This window comes from Callorhinchus milii, unplaced genomic scaffold (assembly GCF_018977255.1).
Source record: "Callorhinchus milii isolate IMCB2004 unplaced genomic scaffold, IMCB_Cmil_1.0 Scaffold4, whole genome shotgun sequence".
NCBI classification, from domain to species: Eukaryota; Metazoa; Chordata; class Chondrichthyes; order Chimaeriformes; family Callorhinchidae; genus Callorhinchus; species Callorhinchus milii.
In genome coordinates this window covers 80,996,607-81,013,041 of record NW_024704745.1, presented here as the reverse complement: position 1 = coordinate 81,013,041, position 16,435 = coordinate 80,996,607, and the positions used below count along the sequence as shown (strand labels likewise).

At 47.4% G+C, this 16,435-nt stretch overlaps 1 protein-coding gene and 1 non-coding gene across 2 annotated transcripts in view; both read right to left on the bottom strand.

Moving 5' to 3' along the window:
* uvrag (UV radiation resistance associated gene) overlaps positions 1–16,435 on the bottom strand; it is a 251,991-nt gene that overhangs the window by 126,593 nt on the left and 108,963 nt on the right. The gene's annotated exons all lie outside the window — the stretch shown is intronic.
* On the bottom strand, positions 6,398–6,469 carry trnae-cuc. Its single transcript has one exon. It is a non-coding gene; the product is annotated as a tRNA-Glu (tRNA).

The following is a 16,435-nucleotide window of genomic DNA, read 5'->3' as shown; positions in this document are numbered from 1 at the left end:
CCCGGAATCCCTTTGCCTTGCCGTCTCCCTTTGCCTCCTTCAAGGCCCATCTCAAGACCCCACTCTTTGACTGTTCATTCGATCATTCCCACACCCCATCCCTCTTGGCTACACCCCACTTATAACCTTTGCATCTGATACAGCGCCTTATCATGTCATCGGGATGTCTCAAAGTGCTTCCCATATACTGTAAAGTGAATTGACTGTATATTTTGTGGACAAAATACGACAGCCAATTGCTAACCTTTGACTGTCCAGGTGTCCATGATCACGGTCGAAGGGGAAGGTTTCCAGGTGACCCTTGAAAAAGGGGAGGGGGCAAGGTGGAGCAATTGAGGGAGGGTTTCGGGGCCTAATGGGTGAAAGCGCGACCTCCGATGATGGGGTGGAGGGTGTGAGGGACGAGCGGAGCCGGTGCCAGTCGAGCGGAGGTGCCGGGTGGTGGATTGGGGAGTGAGGGGGTCGGAGAGGGAGGGGCCAGGGAGTGAAGGGGTTTGAAAACGAGAGTGAGGATGTTGAAGTGGATGTGTTGGTGATGGGGAGCCAGTGGAGCCGGGGCCAGAGGTGGGGAGATGTGGGTGTGGAGTGCGGGGTCAGTATGTGGGCGGCAGAGTCTGAATGAGCTGATCTTGTGCAGCTGAGGAGACAGCGAGGAGAGGGTTGGAGTAATTCAGGCGGGAGGTGACAAACACATACACGAGGGTTTCGGCTGCTCTGGGGTAAGGTATGGTCGGAGGCGGGCAATGTGGCAGAGGTGGAAGAAGGAGGTCCTGGTCAGGGACCGGATGTGGGAAGGGCAGCTGGGGGTTGAACAGGATGCCTAGGTTGTGAACTGGTTCCGTGAGTGTGAGGGAGAGCCCAGGGAGGTTGAGGAGTTGATTTGTAGGATTGAAGATGTTGAATGGAGTCAAGGAGTATGGCTGCCGTGTTGTCCATATTCAGCTGCAGGAAGTTTGCGCTCATCCAGACTCTGATGTCTACCAGACAATCTGATAGAGCATTAGAGACCTGGAGTTGGTGCTGGAGGAGGCAAAGTAGATTTGTGTGTCATCTGCATACATGTGGAAGTTTACCCCATGTCTGCAATGACATCACCCAGAGGGAGCATATAGATAAGGAAAAGAGAGGCCAAGGATGGAGCCCTGGGGTACCCCCAGGTGACCGGGCAGGGGTGGGAGGAGAAACCATTTGCCGAGATGAAATGGAGGCAGTTGATTAAGTCGGACTCGAACCATGAGAGTGCGGTCCCACTAAGGTGAGGGAGGAGAGGCAGTGGTGGACGATGGAGCGGTTGGCTGCGTCGAACGTAGCAGAGAGATCCAGGAAGACGAGGAGGCAGAGGGAGCCCTGGTCACAGATAGTTTGTGACTCTGACGAGCGCTTTCTCTGTGCTGTGGGCAGTCAGGGTGAAAACCAGACGGCAAGGGCTCGAGGAGGGAGAGGAGAGAGAGGTGTGACTGAAGTTGACCTGCAACAATGCATTCCAGGACTTTGGCTGCAGATCATCCAAAACTCTGCAGCTCGCGTCCTGTCACTCACCAGGCTCCGTGATCCCATCACCCTCACCCTCGCCCGACTCCACTGGCTCCCCATCCCCCAGAAGGTCGAGTTCAAGATCCTCGTCCTCACCTTTAAGGCCATTCTTGGTCTTGCCCCCTCCTACTGCTCTGACCTGCTGACTCCCTACCAACCTGCCCCTTCCCTCCATTCAGCGGGCTCTGGCCTACTCCATGTCTCTGGCCCGACCCACCCTACCATTGGTGGCCGGGCTTTAAGCCTCTCTGCCCCCACACTCTGAAACTCCATCCCACGGTCCCTTCGCCTCACTTCCTCCCTTGCCTCCTTTGACCGTGTCTTTGGTCTTCCTCCCACCTCTCTGTCTTCCCTCACCCCTACACCCCCCCCTCCCCCATGCTCGGGCCCCAAAACCTGACTGTTCAACCTTTTGGGACGTTCTCCTGACGTGAAAGGCACTCTATAAATGTCATTTTGTTGTTGTTGAAGGGCAGGTTGGAGATGGGACGGAAGTGTAAGAGATTAGAGGGATCGAGGGTGGAGTTTGAGGAGGGTGTGATAACAGCGTTTTTCAGAGGCAGTGGAACAAAGCCTGAGGAGAGAGACTGGTTGACCGTGTCGGGCAGTGAGGGGAAGAGGAGGGGGAGGTGAGTGACGAGCAGCTGGACGGGGAGGGGTTTGAGGCAGCAGGTTATGAACTTCATCCGGGTGATTTTGGTTGAGAAGAGGGAGAAATGGGGGCAAAGGAGTGTAAGGACGCTGGACAGTTAGTAATTTGCACCTGATCTGGGGTTGGGATCAGGAGGGGTAGAGGGCAGGGAGGGTAGGAGTATGGTCGAAGGCGCGATCGAAGAGGAGGATATTGAGACTGGCCTTGATGACGTGGACCACTCAGTAGTTAGAGCACTCGCCTTGGGTTCAATTCCAGGCAGAGGGCAAAACCTTGGGCAAGTTTCCTTACTCCACATGCCTAATAATAATCCCAATAAAACAATAATATTGTTTGTGGGGGACACTGCTGTGCGCAATTGGCTGCCGCATTTCACCCACAAATATACAGTCAATTCACTTTACAGTCTATTCTGTGAAGCGCTTTGAGACGTCGAGAAGACGTGAAAAGCTCTATATCAAATGCAAAGATTATTATTATTATTATTGATGGAAGTAATAATAATAATAATCCTTGCATTTGATATAGCGTTTTTCACGTCGGGAGGACGTCCCAAAGCGCTTCACAGAACACATTGTAAAGTGAATTGACTGTATATTTGTGGGTGAACGCGGCAGCCAATTGCACACAGCAATGTCCCACAAACAGTCGTAGATTGAAAATGACCAATTTATTATTGTTTTTGGTGTTGGAGGGATTATTATTAGGCTCTGTGTGGAGTAAGGAAACTTGCCCAAGGTTTCGCCTGGAATTGAACTCAGGTCTCTCGCTTGCAAAGCGAGTGCTCTAACCACTGAGTTACAGGACTCCACAAGTGAGGGAAGGAGCAAGGTGGAGGGAATGCGGGATGCAGTTCCAAAGGGTGGGGGGCGGAGAGATGAAGGCCCGAATGCCGATGGTGTGGCAGGCCTGACAGGGGACATGAAGCCTGCTGAGTGGAGGGTTGATATGGCATTAGATGTTAAAGATACTGTTCAAAAACAGAAGTGAGTTTCTCTCTCCCAGTGTTCTGGCCAACAATCCCCCCCATATAAAAATTGGTCATTCACTTCACGGCTGTCTGTGGGACACTGCTGTGCAGAAATTGGCTACCATGTTCTACCACAAAATATAATCACACCATTATACAACATATCCTGTGAAGCGCTTCAAAACATCTTGACTAATGACTCATAAGGTGCTATATCAAATGCAAGGATTGCTATAAATACAGTTACCCTTGACGAAAAACTCTGAAGCACTTTGAGGTGTCTTTGTATCAAATAGTTATAATAATAATCCTCACATTTGATACAGCACCTTATCATGTCGTTGAGACATCTCAAAAGCGCTTCACAAGATATACTGTAAAGTGAATTGACTGTAAGTTGTAAATGAAATGATTATTTATTTATTAAACCTAAATATTTGGATCACTGTGGTATTTGTTCAGGCATAAAAAAAACTGAAATCTATCACAAACACTGGATTTGTTATCTCGGGAAGTTTTCCAATCGGTCACCAGCATTGGAAAAGTATGAGTGCCTTCTGCTTACACAAACAGCTGACAACCAACAATCAGTCTCCTCGATTTTATATCACATTTGTCCCTGAAGAGATGTCAGTTAGTGTGGGGCCAGGCAGTTTGTGGTGACGGTGCCAAACAGTAAAGTGTGGGCTTCTTTATGTGATGGGAGGAGGCTGCTAAGACCAGATATGATGAAGTCATTGACAAGTCCGGATACATCTGGGATTACCTCACCTCTTTCAGCCAGCGTTCAGCCAGTTGTGTTTCACCATTCACTCACTGGCACCTCCCTACGTCTCCAACCTCCTCACTCCTCAATCAGCTCCTGCACCCTCCGCCCCACCATCAGAGGTTGCGCTTTAAATCTCCCCTTAAGCTTCTCTGCTCTAAGGAGAACAATCCCAGCTTCTCTAGTCTCTCCATATAACTGAAGTCCCATACAAATGATTTGCTGCTCTTAAATAATAATGATCATTTAAAAACAGTGCCTTATCATGTTATAACAAGGCCATAACAAGCTATTTCATCTTGTCCACAAAAGTAGAACCAGAGGACAGGGCCTGCAATTGAATATTATTTCAGTGAGGAGCAGTAAATTTAATAATAATAAGTAATAATAATAAACTTATGGATCAAGTTCCCTAAGGAGTTGGTGGAAGCAGAAAATGTTGATTGTTTCAAATGCAAATTAGATGATTTATTTTAGAAAGTAATATTTGGGGTTACAGTATATGAGGAGATCAGGATGTGACATGACAAGCGACTGCCAGGATCGTGGAAGGTGAACTGGATGGACCGTGGTCTTTTTTTGACTCGCATTTCCTATATTCCTATAATGTCTCAAAGGGCTCCACAGAATTTACTTTGCAGAGACTATTAAGAGGTGAATAAGGCAGACAGTTTGAGAACAGCAATGCTACACAAACATCCATGAAGTGAAGGATTACTTTTATCTGGGAGATGGTTGGCCAGGACACCGGGAGAGAAACTCCCTTTGCTTTTTGAAGAGAGCCGCGGGATCTTTAACATCCACCTGAACAGGGAGTTGGGACCTCGGTCTCAACGGAATGTCTTGCCATAATATCCTTGATTTCTCTCCATTCCCCCCGCATCAGCATGGCCACAACCCACCAGGTTTACCACTAGCCCACTGCCCTCCCTCCCCTGTGGAAACACACTGCGCACATACTTTCCACTCCCTAATCCTTACACAACAGCTGGAGCCAACATCAATGGGGATTTAAAAAAAACTTGCAACGCTCCCAAGTGAGTGTGAGCATCACTGACAAGATACTTCAATGCAACCACTGATCAGACAGGAGCCTCTGTCCCCCTCCACCCCTACCCAGGCCAGGCCTGATACAAATCTTTTGGCTTCTCCGCAAAGAGAAACGATAAGACTTTGAAAGAGTGTGAAAACACTTTTTCCGTCAGACAAGTTGCACCCTGAGGTACTCTATTCATCTAGTGTTTAGTATCAGACCATCACCTGGCTGAGATATCAAAGCTTGTAAATAACAGACACACATGGTGGTTGCCTTCAGTACGTTTGTCTGGCCTCAAAAACACACCAAGAGAAGCTGAAGTATATGTGATATATAAATGCAAGTTGTCTCGCATTTTCTATATTCCTAAAATATCGCAAAGGGCTCCACAGAATTATATATGAATCATAGAATCATAGAGCACAGAACAAGGCCATTCGGCCCATCGTGTCTGTGCTGCTCTTTGAAAAGAGTTAGATTCCAATTCAACCCCACTCCCCGCTCTCTCCCCATAGCCCTGATCAACCCCACTCCCCCGCTCTCTCCCCATAGCCCTGATCAACCCCACTCCCCCGCTCTCTCCCCATAGCCCTGATCAACCCCACTCCCCCGCTCTCTCCCCATAGCCCTGATCAACCCCACTCCCCCGCTCTCTCCCCATAGCCCTGATCAACCCCACTCCCCCGCTCTCCCTCCATAGCTCTGCAAACTTGTCCTCCCCAAATAATTATCTACTTCTCTATTAAAAGTTGTTACAGAATCGGTTCCCACCGGCCTTTCAGGCAATGCATTCCAGATCCCAACAACTCGCTGTGTGAACACATTTCTCCTCTCCTCCCCTCTGTTTCTTTTAACAACAATTTTAAATTGGAGCCCTCGGGTTACCGACCCACCCGCCAGTGGGAATAGTTTCTCCTGTTCACCCAATCGAATCCCCTCATCATTTTGAAAACTTCTATTAAGTCTCCTCTTAACCTTCTCTGCCCCAAGGAGAATAATCCCGGCTTCTCTACCTCTCCTGATCACTGAAGCCCCTCATTCCTGGTACCATCCTGGTCAATCTCCTTTGCACCCTCTCCAATGCCTTGACATCCTTCCTCAAGTGTGGGGCCCAGAACTGAACACAGTCTCTCGCTGAGGCCTTAACCAGTGTCTTATATAAAGGTTTATCATAACTTCCTGACTTGTATATTCTATGGCTATTTGTAAAGCCTCGTGTCCCGTCTGCTTTTTCAACAGCTTTATCTTCCTGTCCGCCACCTTCAAAGGATTACTATATGAACCCCAGGTCTCTCTGTCCCTTCACTCCTTTAACATTGTACAATCAGCTTATATTGTCTCTCCTCATTCTTCCTCACAAAATGCATGACTAATTTATTATTCTTATTTTCTTGAGGAATTATTATTAGGCTTGTAGAGTAAGGAAACTTGCCCAAAGTTTCGCCCTGCCAGGAATCGAACCCAGGTCTCTCGCTTGAGAGGCGAGTGCTCTAACCACTGAGCTACAGGACTCCACATCCATCAGCTTATATCGCCTCTCCTCATTCTTCCTCACAAAATGCACCATTTTGCTTTTCACCCATTAAACCTCATCTGCCCCGTGTCTGCCCATGTTACCAGTCTGTCTATGTCCTCTTGCCGTCTGTTACTATCCTCCTCACTATTTACTACCTTTTCTCGCTTAGTATCATCTGCAAACTTGGGAATTGTCCTCCCTATACCCAAGTCCAGGTCATTTATATAGACCACAAACAGCAGTGGCCCCAATACCGACCCCGGGGGGACACCACTGCACTGCCCTCCAGTCAGAAAAACAGCCGTTCATCACCACTCTCTGCTCTCTGTCTCCCAGACAGTTCTGTATCCGCTGCCACTGTCCCTTTAATACCGGGGGCTTCGATTTTGCTACAAGTCCCTTATGCGGCACTTTGTCAAACGCCTTTTGAAAATCCCTATAAACTATAGCAACTGCACTGCCTTCATCCGCCCTCTCCGTTACTGCATCAAAAAACTCTATCAGGTTTGTTAGACACGATTTGTCTTTAACAAACCTGTGTTGACTGTCCTATATTAACCCATATTTTTCTAAGTGAAAATGTATTTTGTCCCGGATTATAGTCTCTAGAAGTTCCCCAGTATTCAACGTTGCTGTTGCTGTTATTGTTGTAATACGTCTTATCATTTCAACACAGTGCGACAACGGCAGCCAGAGATAGACAGATACACAGACAGATCAATAACACTGGCCTCAAATTCCACCGAGGCTTAGCTGTCAGACAACTTCATCTTAAAATTTCAAACAGATCAGAAATGTGGAAAGTTTTTAAATTGAGTCCTAATTTGGAGACTGGTTTTCCACAGCTGTATAAAAGAAACTGGTGTCCAAACTAAGACGATTTAAAACGTTTCCACAATTCTGTAAGTTCTTATCTGTTTGAAGACCTAATGGTCTTAGAGGCTGATGTTTGGTGACATTTCAGGCATTGTGTTGGAAATCCATTTGTACAATATTCTGTTGGGAGTCCTGTAGTGTAGTGGCGAGAGCACTGGCCTCACAAGCGAGAGGACCCGGGTTTGATTCCCGAGCAGGACGAAACCTTAGGCAAGTTTAAAGTTAGGGTAATAATCCCTTCAATAAGAAAATAATATTAATTTGGTCACTCAATGCAGGACTGTTTGTGGGACACTGCTGTGTGCAATAGGCTGCTGAGTTTCACCCACAAAATACAGTCACTGCACTTTACAGTACATTCTGTGAAGCGCTTTGATACGTCTCAATTGTGTCTCAATTAGGCCCTCTCATCATCAAACATCCTATCCTTCTGGCCTTCCACCCGCGGAGATCCTGAAGCAGCCGTCCACCTGCTCCATGATCGCCTCTCCTCCACCTTCAACTCCCTCGTCCCCCTGAAATCCAGGACCATCTCCAAATCCACCCGATCCCCCGGTACAACAACCATCTCCAAACCCACCCGATCCCCCTGGTATAACAACCATCTCCGCACCAAAAAACCCAAACCCGGCTGCTCGAGCGCAGATGACGGAAAACTGGCCTGACAGTTCATCACCAACTGTGGTTCGAGCATCTCCACAGCTACCGTCGTTCCTTGACATGCGCAAAAACGGCTTCTACCCCAAAATCATCCTGGAGGCCAAAAACAATCCCAAAATACCGTGGACAATTCCATCCTCCTCCACCGCCTCTCCTCTCACCGCAACCTTCAAGGTCCTGTCCTCCAAATCCTTTTTTCCACCACCCACTACTTCCTCCGTGCCCCCCCTCAGGCCTCCTCAATCTTCATATCAAATGCCAAGTGCGAGGAGGTCATGGACTTCTTTTCATCTAAAATGCTTAACATCCGCCAGGCAGCCTCATCCACCTGCCCCTTGTCATCCACCACCACGTCCTCTCTGTCCCCCTCACCTTCCTCATCATCTGCTCCTACCACCACCCCCATTGTACATTCCTTCCTCCCCATCTCTGCCTCCGCCCTCTCACCCATCATCACCTCCATGAAACCCACCACCTGCTGCCTCAACCCCTGCCCACCAACTTACTGGTCACACAGCTCACCCTCCTCTGCCCACTACTGGTTGACATCATCAGTCCCTGCCTCCCTCAAAACTGCTGTTATTACCCCCCTCCTGAAAAAACCTTCCCCGGATCCCTCAAACCCCAGCCATTATTTCTAACCTGCCGTTCCTCTAAAAAGTCCTAGAACTCGTTGCAAACCAACTCCACGCACACCTCTCCTCCCACTCCCTCTTCGAACCCCTCCAGTCCGGTTTCCGCCCTGCGCACAGTACAGAGACTGCGCTTGTGAAAGTCACAAACGACATCCTCTCTATCTGTGACCAGGGCTCCCTCTGCCTCCTTGTCCTTCTGGACCTCTCCACTGGTTCGACGCAGTCGATCACACCATCCTCCTCCACCGCCTTTCCTCTGCCATCCACCTCAGTGGGACCGCACTCGCCCGGTTCGAGTCCTACCTCACAAACCGCCAGCAGTACATCTGCACAAACGGCTTCTCCTCCCGCTCTCACCCGGTCACCTGCGGGTACCCCAAGGATCCATCCTTGACCCCCTCCTCTTTCTGATCTATATGCTCCCTCTTGGGGATATCATCCACAGACATGGGATAAATTTCCACATGTATGCAGATGACACCCAACTCTATTTTTCCACCTCTCCTTGCGACCCCCCTCCCCCCGTCCCCTGATGTTCTGTCAGCATCCTGTCAGATCTCAGGAGCTGGATGAGCGCAGACTTCCTTCAGAACGTTGACAAGACGGAAGCCATACTCTTTGGCTCTCGTCAACGTCTAAAATCTCACGGCTCTCACCTCCTCCACCTACCCAACCTCCCCCTAAAACTCTCCGAACCCGTACGCAACCTAGGCGTCAGGTTCGACCCCCAATTATCCTTCCTCCCCCGCATCCGGTCCCTCACCAGCACCGCTTTCTTCCACCTCTGACGCATCGCCCGTCTCCGCCAATACCTCTCCCCAAAAGCTGTTAAAACTCTGGTCCGTGCCTTTGTCACCTCTCGGCTGGACTACTCCAGCGCCCTCCTCGTCGGTCTCCCCTCCACTACCATCCATAAAATCCAACTCATTCAAAACTCTGCCACTCGCGTTATCACCCGCACCAAACCCCACTCCCCGATCCCCCCAGTCCTGGCCAGACTGCACTCGCTGCCTATCCCAGAGAGGATCGACTTCAAGATCCTCGCCCTTGTCTTCAATTCCCTGCACTCCTCTGCACCCCGTTATATAAATCCAAGATGTTGTTGTTGTTGTGATAAGGCCCTATATCAAATGCAAGGATTATTATTACTAAGACTAAATGGTTTTAAAGGCTAATGCTTGGTGACATTTTAGAAGTTATGTTTGTTGCACTTGTATCATATTCCAGACTGAGCAGCAAAGCTGAGCTCAGGTTGGGCTAAAAGAGGATAATAACCTTTCTTACTGCAGCTTTTGTTATGTAAAATGACACCCAAGAACCATCTCCAACAGTCCCTTCATATGCAACTCAATTTCTAATAAACTTCAATCCTTGCAAATAATATACATACAGCCTACAATGACAAAAACGTCTTAATCTTGTTGTTGCTATGATCTAGGTAAGCTTGGCTTCAATAAAGTGGATCTGGAGACTGATTTCAGTTCTGGGCACCGCAGGAAAGATATATTGGCTCTGGAGGGAGTGCAACGCAGATTCACCAGAATGAGATACCAGGGTTTAAGGGTTAAATTATGAGGACAAGTTGCATAAACTTGATCTGTATTCCCTTGGGTCTAGAAGGCTGATCTGATTGAAGTGTTTAACATAATAAAGGAATTCTATAGGGCAGATACAGAGAAACTATTTCCTCTGGTGGGGAATCCAGAACAAGGGGCATCATCTTAAAATTAGAGCCGCGCCATTGAGGAGTGAAATCAGGGGCAGGTTTTCACCCAAAGGCCGGTGGGGATCTGGAACTCTCTCCCCCAAAAGGCTGTGGATTCTGTGTGGATCCATTCACATTGTCCAGACTGAGGGGGAGAGATGTTTGTTAGGTCAGGGGATCAGGGGATAAGGGGGAAAGGCGGGTAATTGGAGTGGAGGTACAGATCAGCCGTGATCTTATAGAATGGGGGAACAGGCTCGAGGGGCTGAATGGCCAAATACTGTTCCTAATCTCTGAGAAGCTATGAAGACCTTGCTTTGGACACAATTATAATAATAATAATCCTTGCGTTTGATACAGCAACTTATCACATTGTTGAGAAGTCCTAAAGCGCTTCACAGGATATACTACAAAGTGTAGTGACTGTGTATTTTGTGGGCGAAACGTGGCAGCCAATTGCGCACACCAGTGTCCCACAAACAGTTGTGGATTGAGTGACAAAATTACTATTATTATTTTTTGGGGGGATTATTACTCCCAGAAAGCAATCCACCATTCGACTAACAAACGTGTTCCTACTTACTGCTCGGTAAACTGAGGTGTGTGGAGTAAGGAAACTTACCTACGGTTTCTCCCTGCACTTTCTTGATAATAATAATCTGTTCATTTGATAAAGGGCCTCATCACACCGTTGAGACATCTCAAAGCGCTTCACAGAATATAATGTAAAGTGAATTGACTGTATATTCCGTGGGCAAAATGCTCTTCCATTAATAGCAAACAGTGTTTCACTCTGCTCAGTGCTGTGACCTCTCTGTCAGCACCTCTGCATGGTGAAACCTAGAACAGGTCCTGGGAAAGGGAGAGCGAGAGAGAGGTTGGCAGGTAGATAGGTGTCTGGAATCCACTTAACCGAGGCTTTTAAAAAAAGAGAATACATTTTAGGAAATGTCCCAGTGATCAAAATAAATGATGGAGGTGGGAAGGGCAACCAACCACAGAAACTCCAATTACAAAGATAACAAACACCAGCATCAAGTGTCCTTTGTGAAGACATTACCTTCAGCACAGGCCACAACTGCTACAGCTCTCAGCATGGGAGGGTTTGAAGCAGTGGATCAGGGTTATGTTACTCAGTGGCTTTCATGACACAGATATCAACTGTGTTATTGCTTTTCATTACGATAGGATTCTCTCAGTCTCTCTCTCTCTCTCTCTCTGTATTTCTCTCTCCCTGTCTCTCCGTCTCTTTCTCTTTCTGTTTACGACTGTTTGTGGGACACTGCTGTGCACAATTAATCGGATGCCGAGTTTCACCCACAAAATACAGTCATTACACTTTACAGAATATGCTGAAGCGCTTTGAGACTTGTCGACTACATGATAAGGCGCTATATCAAATATGTTTGAGAGACCTGAGTTCAATTCCCGCTAGGGGGTGAAACCTTGGGAAAGTTTCCTTACTCCACACAGAGCCTAATAATAATCCCTCCAAAAACTAACACCAATATTAAATTGGTCATTTTCAATCTACGACTGTTTGTGGGACATTGCTGTGTGCAATTGGCTGCCGCGTTCGCCCACAAATATACAGTCAATTCACTTTACAGTGTGTTCTGTGAAGCGCATTGGGACGTCCTCCCGACGTGAAAAAGCGCTATATCAAATGCAAGGATTATTATTATTATTATATTATAAATACAAGTATTATTATTACTAGATAATGTCAAGAGAGGGAAAAAGCTACCATATATAAAACAAACTATTTTACAGGCTTCTTTTGAGCAAGAAAGCTTTTCATGCTTCTTCCCCAACTACCTTTATTTTCCTGTCTCAAGCATTCAAAAGCCTTGGGAAGGCAGATAATAATAATATTAATAATTAGTAAGGAAACTTGCTTTTTAGTGGAGTAAGGAAACTTGCCTACGGTTTCGCCCCAAGAAGGAATTGAACCTGTGTCCTCTCGCTTGTGAGGCGAGCGCTCTAACCACTACACTACAGGACTCCACAATCTCAGATGAAGTCTGTGAAACCCTGCCAAGGAGACTAAGATTAGATGGCCCATGTGGAGAAAAATGCCACTTAAGTAATAGATCAATTGGCTTATGTTTGCGCTCCATGCCTCTGAGCTACCTGGTGGGAGAGAAAACTCTGGTTGAAGACTGCTCACATCACAGTCGGAAAGCAGCAAACTGCTGAAAACCCTCTGAATGATGAAAGTGTTAAGTGGTAAACTTGCAAGATTAATAATTGCCAACAACATTGTACCACTTTGTGGTGAAAACTGAAAAAAANTCACTTAAACAATGTTACCAGAACATTTGGGCCCCAGATGTGATAGGTGCAGTTACCCTGACGTCAACTGAAATGTTAAGAAAAAGCCATTCAGCAAATCAAACCCATTCCTTCCAACAGGCCATGTACAATTTACACTAACATCGATTCCCAAGTTTATGCAGTCTCTTGAGGGAGCTGAACGTCAGGCAAAGTTCCAAGAATATAAAACTGATGAGAATTCTCCCTCACCACTGAAGCTAATCTGGTGATAACTCCAGGATGTCAGTCTAACATTACAATCTCCATTGTTCCAGCTTTACACACTGCATTCTGCACATGACATTCTTATAGTCCCAAAAGGACTGGAATCAGTGATCAACAGTCAGGTATTAAAATAGGTTTAAAATATTTGGAAAATGGTTTGAAGGAAGAGACCAAGTATAAACTACCACTCATAGGAGCCAAGGAACTGTCTATATGGTTGGCCACTCTCGGGACGGATGTTACTTAACCTTTAAATTCAGTCTAAAATGGGCTCAAATCTCTAATGATTGGCTGGGCTGAATATTTAGTGGCCTTTAAGATAATACAGTATATAAATACTGGTGTAACGGCTGCAGTTCAGTAAGTTAATGACACACGTTCACGTCTATTTCAAACGACTGTGCGTAGGACACTGACTGTGTGTGAGACACTAAACGGCTTCTCCTCTAGTCCCCGCACCATCTCGTGCAGTGTTCCTCAGGGCTCTGTCCTTGGTCCCCTCCTCTTTAACATCTATATACACCTCTTGGTGACATCATCCGCAGACATGGGGTCAACTTCCACATGTATGTGGATGACACCCAACTCCCCCTCTCTGCCTCCACCCTTGACTCCAGAACCCATGTCCTGAATGTCAACAAGACCGAGACTCCTGATTGGCTCCGTCACCGCCTCCTCACCTCAGGCGCTGACAGCATCACCATCCATGGTTGCGACCTCCTAACCCCCTACCATCCTGTTTGCTCCCTCCGCTCAGCGGGTTCGGGCCTGCGTCACATCCTCCCCCTCGCTCGCTCCACTATTGGCGTGCGGGCCTTCTGCCACTCTGCCCCCACCCTCTGGAACTCCATCCCACAGTCTCTCCGCCTCCCTCGCCCCCTCCCTTGCCTGTTTCAAGACTCTCCTCTTCGACCGTGTTTTTGATCTCCCTGCTTCCCCCTGCCCTCCACCCTCCCCGACCCCGACCCCCAGCTCGGGTCCGAAACTCTGTCTGTCCAGCACTTTGGGATGTCCTCCCGACGTGAAAGACGCTTTACAAATGTAATTGTGTGTGAGACACTGACTGTGTGGGAGTCACTGACTGTGTGTGAGATACTGACTGTGTGAGACACTGACTGTGTGTGTGAGACACTGACTGTGTGTGAGACACTGACTGTGTGTGTGAGACACTGACTGTGTGTGAGACACTGACTGTGTGAGATACTGAACTATGTGGGGGTCACTGACTGGGTGTGCGACACTGACAATGCGCAATTGGCTGCTACGTTTCTTCCACAAAATACACAGTCACTACACTTTACAGTATATTGTGGGAAGCGCTTTGAGACATGTCAACAGCACCATATAAAATGCAAGGATTATTATTATTATTACACTGTATTATGGTTTATGGTCTAAAGCTGATTTTCAACTTATCTGCATTTAAATATTTTCAAAGTTTAAACGCACATTTGTTCAATGACTGCCAAATACATGGAGTAAATTTATCCTAAAGCTGCCCATAGGGAAGAACAGAACAGACTGTTTTATTCACCAAGTCAACTCCTTCTCACATTGCGGACAATTTACAATGATGGATTCTCCCCAACTTACTGAATGATTACCATCAGGTCAGAGTGTCCAACCAGCCAAATCCCCTACTCCACCCATTCACTCTGCCCCCACCCCCCCCACTCAATTCCCCCCAACTCAACCTTCCCCATTCAATCCCCCCACTCAACCCTCACCTCCACTCACCAACCCAATCGCCTAACCAGGCTCCACCCAATCACCCAGCACCCCCACCCACCCCAGCAGATAATAGGTTTGATCAAGTCACAACTGAAACGAGTCTCTTTTGCAGAGGCACATCTGCAGTTCATTAAATAAGCATAAGTTTACATCTGATGGAAATGTGAAGGGGATCCAAGCGTTTTCACCTGGACAGTAAGACTTTGGCTCTTCATCAGTTGTCTGGAAAATCCAGGTTTGATAAAGCGCCCATGCCGGAAACATTAGCCAATATTTCTTGGAACAGGAGGACCTCCTCATTTGGCCTGTCCTAACATTTTATTAGATCTTTTAATCTTATTTCCCTGCCTTTTCCACGACTGTGGCTCATTGTGAAGAAATATGTCCCCAGCTCACTTCTATCTCCACTAGCTCAAATTTTAAAATTATGTCCTTTTGTTTGGATCCTTTTAATAAGAGAGATGAGATGAATACTTACCAAATCTCTCATTGTTTTAAACATGTCAGAAACTCATTCCTCAATCTTCTTATCTCTGAGGAATATAATGATATCTGCATTTGATATGGCACCTATAAAATACAGTATGTCAAAATATTTTGTAGGCAATTACTGTTAGGTGTCGATACTGTACAATGTAGAACATGATAACAACAAATGACATTTACACAGCACCCTTCACAATGGGAGGACTTCCCAAAGCGCTGGACAGTCAGGGATCTGGACCCGAGCTGGAGGTTGGGATCAGGAGGGTGGAGGGCAGGGAGTGTAGGGGTAGGAGGGTGACCGAAGGCACGTTTGAAGAGGAGGGTCTTGAGACCTACCTTGAAAGAGGCAAGGGCGGGGGCAAAGCGAAGGGACTGCGTGATGCAGTTCCAGAGAGTGGTGGCATAGCAGCTGAAGGCTCGACCACCGATAGCTGGGCAGGGGACGTGGAGCAGGCCAGAGGCTGCTGAGCAGACAAGTGGGTATCGGGTCAGCAGGACACAGAGTTGGGAAGGGCAAGCACAGAATGCTCTGAAAGTGAGGACAAGGATTTTGAACTGCATCCTCTGCGGGGTGGGGAGCCAGTGGTCTTGGGCGAGGGTGGAGTTGATGGGGAGCCAGGCAAAGGGGAGTGGGGGTGATGGGGAGCCAGGTGAGGGGGAGGGGGTGGGGGTGATGGGGAGCCAGGCAAGGGGCGGGGGTGATGTGGGCGGAGGTGATGGAGTGCCAGTGGAACCAGGCATTAGGGCGCGGATGGGGTGATAGGGTCAAGGATCCTGGTGCGGTATCTTGGTATCTAACAAGAGTAGATAATTTGTGCACAATAACATCCCACAAACAGCTATGAAGTGAATGATTAGGGATCTTAATGTCTACCTGAAGCAGTAGACGGGACCCCTTCTGAAGGCAAGCACCTTTGACAATGCAACCCAGACTCAATATCCTGACTGAACACACAATTGTGACTGAACACACAATTCAGCCAAAGGAGCCAGGCTAAACCCTATATAATCCAAGTTAATTCTGCCGTTCATCAGAGTCAAGCCCCTTCATCCTAGATAATAATCTGGTGAACCATCCCTAGACATATGGCCTCCAAAGCTAGTACGTCTTTCCCAAGACTTGGTGGCCAAAACCACCAGAACGCTTCAAATGACATTTGACCAGCTCTCTATAACAATAGTAATTATTGCATTTGAAATGGCTCCTTATCACGTTGTCGAGATGTCTCAAAAGTACTTTACAAAATATACTGTAAATGGATTAACCGTGTGTTTTGTGGGCAAAATATGGCAGTCAGTTTGCACACAGCAGTGTACCACAAACAGTC